Below are 3,947 nucleotides of genomic sequence, written 5' to 3' on the forward strand. Positions count from 1 at the left end.
TCGGTGAAGCACTTCCAAAACTGTCGAAGGTTCTCTTGCGTAGAGAGCAAGAGACAAAGGAAAGACTTGTGGCATCGATGTCGTTGCAAACGACACTAGAAACGATGGCAAGTGACCCCAAGATCCAGGACATGTTCAAGGTTGTGGCCAAAACCCATCTGGCCACAGTTACAAAGGATATCTATAGCTTTATTAAAGCTAGGAGAGCCTGTAGAGAGTTCGTGTTCGCCTTGGCTGCGGTGAGGCACGAACCGAGGAAACTGATCTCCTCTCGTATTTGGGGTAAGGACCTCTTTCCTAATGAAGTGGTTAACGAGGTAGTAGACAAGGCCGCCACAGAGAATAGGAACCTTCTCAAAAAGTTGGGCTTAGATCTCAAGAGAAAGACTTCTCCGGATGAGGGTCCCCAACCCAAGAGGAAGACAAAAAGGCCTAGGCCATCCTCTCGGCCGGCTAAACCCTACCGACAGCAACAACAACAACTTCCTCTGACTGCGGTGCCTCAGATAGTGGCACAACATTCAACCACGTACCAGCTGGTACCTCAACAAGTGGCGACACAGTCGCCAGTTTTTAACCCAGACTTCGAAAGGGAGACTTCTTCCTTTTGTTCGAGAGCTATAGGAACCGCCAGAGGTTCTTCTAGACGCCCTTCAAGTGGAAGGGGATACAGGGGAGGACGCGGTCAAGGAAGCAAGGCCTCAGGTCTACAACAGCAGAAGTAAGATACTTCCAGTAGGAGGGAGACTACAGCTATTTAGGGATCACTGGACCTTTGATCCCTGGGCCCACAGCCTAATTAAAAATGGACTAGGTTGGAGCTGGAGCAGTCCTCCACCTCAATTTCCTCAATTCTTCCAACACTCATCCCCAGTTCTGGAAGAATATGTTCGAGAACTCTTAGACAAAAGAGTAATCTGGAAAGTTAAGTCCATAAAATTCCAAGGAAGGCTGTTTTGTGTTCCAAAGAAAGACTCAGAAAAACTCAGAGTTATTCTAGACTTGTCGCCACTCGACAAGTTCATAGTGAACTACAAGTTCAGAATGCTCACGCTTCAGCACATAAGGACCCTACTGCCCAAAAGGGCATATACTGTCTTTATAGACTTTTCTGACGCTTATTGGCACGTTCCAATTAATCGTCACCTCTCCTCCTACCTAGGCTTCAAGTTACATAAAAAACTTTACGCCTTCAGAGCCATGCCTTTCAGGCTAAACATAGCCCGAAGGATTTTCACGATGCTCGCGAACGCAGCCGTCCATCAATTACGCATAAATGAGGTCCAAGTAGTAGCCTACTTTGACGACTGGCTGGTGTGGGCAGCATCCAGGACAGAATGCATGCAAGCTTCTAAGATAGTGATCCAGTTCCTGGAACATCTGGGATTCAAGATCAACATCAAAAAGTCTCGTCTTTCTCCAGCTCAAAAATTTCAGTGGTTGGGAATCCACTGGAATTTGGAGTCACATCGGCTTTCCATTCCTAGTAAGAAGAGGAAAGAAATAGCAGGATCTGTCAAGAGACTATTGAAATCCAAACGGATATCAAGACGCGAACAGGAGAGAGTGTTGGGCTCTCTACAGTTTGCTTCGATAACAGATCCAGTGCTAAGAGCACAGCTTGAGGATGCAACAGGAGTCTGGTGAAAATACGCATCAAACGCGCGAAGATATCTAATAAGAACACTACCGACTCGACTGCGAACGCTTCTCAAGCCGTGGTCCAATGCCAAGGAATTGAAGAAATCTATACTTCTTCAACATCCTCCCCTGTCAGTAACTATCCACACAGACGCTTCAAAGGAAGGCTGGGGAGGCCACTCTCATCAGATGAGAGTCCAAGGAGCTTGGTCCAATCTTTTCAAGTAATTTCACATAAACTTTCTAGAAGCCATGGCAGTACTTCTGACACTGAAGAAAGTTTCCAGTCGATCCACATAAGACTGGTTCTAGACAGCGAGGTGGTAGTGAGATGCTGAATCGACAAGGGTCGAGGTCACCTCAAAACAACCAAGTGATGTTGGCCATATTCTGTTTGGCAGAAAGGAAGAAATGGCACCTTCAGCAGTTCACATTCAAGGGTTCCGCAATGTGACAGCGGACGCTCTATCTAGGTTTACATCTATAGAGTCAGAATGGTCCCTTGACGCAGGATTGTTCTCCTTCATCTTGAGTCAAGTTCCAGAGCTGCAGATAGACCTCTTTGCGACGAAAGACAACCAGAAAATAGATCGATACGTGTCCTCTTACGAGGATCCGTTAGCGGAGGCAGTGGAGGCTATGTCCCTGGACAGGAACAGATGGTCCAGTATCTATCTGTTCCCTTCGCACAACCTCCTTTTGAAGGTCCTCGATAAGCTGAGATCCTTCAAAGGGAAAGCAGCAATAGTGGCCCACAAGTGTCAAAATAGCGTGTGGTTCCCTCTGGCATTGGAACTACGACTAAAATTCGTACCGCTACTGGGTCCATCCCTGTCTCAGCGAGTACAGAAGTCAACTGTCTTCGCTCCATTACAGAAAACACGGAACCTACATCTCATGATTTTCTCTCCTTAACGATGAGAAAAAGATTCGGTGTTTAAAAGTCAGTTTAGACTTTTGGAGGAAACCAGAAGACATTATAAGGCTTTAGGGAAGAAATAGCTATCCTTTGTCAAGGCGAAGAAACCGAAAGAAATCCCGACAGATTCCTATTTATCATTCTTCTTTCACCTTCATGAGCAAGGTTTAGCAGCCAACACAATTCTATTGTTCAAGCCTGCCTTGACAAGTCAGATACTATATGCCTTACAGGTCGACCTTTCTAACGACGTTCTTAATGAACTAGCCCTTCAGCGCTTCCAAAGACCCTTTGCATGGTCATTAGATATGATTCCTCATTGTGTATAAATAATGAACAATGAGGAATATGCTTAGAAGGTTTTGAATTTAAGTCATTTCTGTTTGTACTCGCTTTGGGGGCCAGAGTTATGAAATAGTGGCTCTCTCTAGAGAGGAAGGCCACGTCCAGTTCTTGGGGGGAGAACTGAATCTATTTCCAGACCCAACGTATCTTACCAGGAACAAGCTACCCACCAACAGGTGGGGTCCCTAGAGAATCTCTATGTCCAGTGGAGTGCCTAAAGGTCTATCTTCATGGAACTTCAGACTTTATGGGAGGACAGCTGTTCAGAAGAGAAACCCTGGGTTCAAAGTTATCTATAACTAAGGGCGAAATTCACCCGTGTTATTTGCAGAACGGATCCAGGCAGTACACCCGTTAGTCATGATCTGAGGAAAGTTGCCGATTCCATAAAATTTCTTTAATTATATGGACTTTGAACATCCTTGTTTGCACACCGGCTGGTAGTCATCCAAGGCGTTCTTTATGCACTATGCGAAGCAAGTGGAGCAACTTATGAGATCTGTGGTAGCAGCAGGTAGAATTCTTTAACCTTCTGTTTTAAGTCTGCGAGGAACAGTGTAATTAATTTGGGACGATTAATTAAGAGGGTGTGCGTGTAGTCACTGTATGTTACTACACACTTAGTGATAAGCCACGAAAGTGTCCTTACGAACTGTTCCATTGACGTCGGTAATCTATAGCACAATACGGATACTTGTGCCAAGCGTTTTTACTCTAGTGTTTGTAAACAGTATACAGATTATATCATTATTATTAATAATTCAATTGAAGTGGCCAATCTGTTTCCTAGTAGATGAAACAATATTTTCTGTTGACTGTTTTTCTTTATGCTTTAACGCATATCATCCACATTTTATAAATTTTATAAATGGTGATCTGATAAGTACGTTTATTAAATTTCAATAAACTACTTCATAGTGAACTCTGCGTCTTATTCGCCCACACTCATTTTATTAGAAATGTACTGAGCATTAAGATTAAAATATGGATATTTTTATCATGGTATGTCTTTCAAAACTAGTCCCTAATTCAAGCAAAAGTC

Source organism: Palaemon carinicauda, chromosome 9 (assembly GCF_036898095.1).
Source record: "Palaemon carinicauda isolate YSFRI2023 chromosome 9, ASM3689809v2, whole genome shotgun sequence".
NCBI classification, from domain to species: Eukaryota; Metazoa; Arthropoda; class Malacostraca; order Decapoda; family Palaemonidae; genus Palaemon; species Palaemon carinicauda.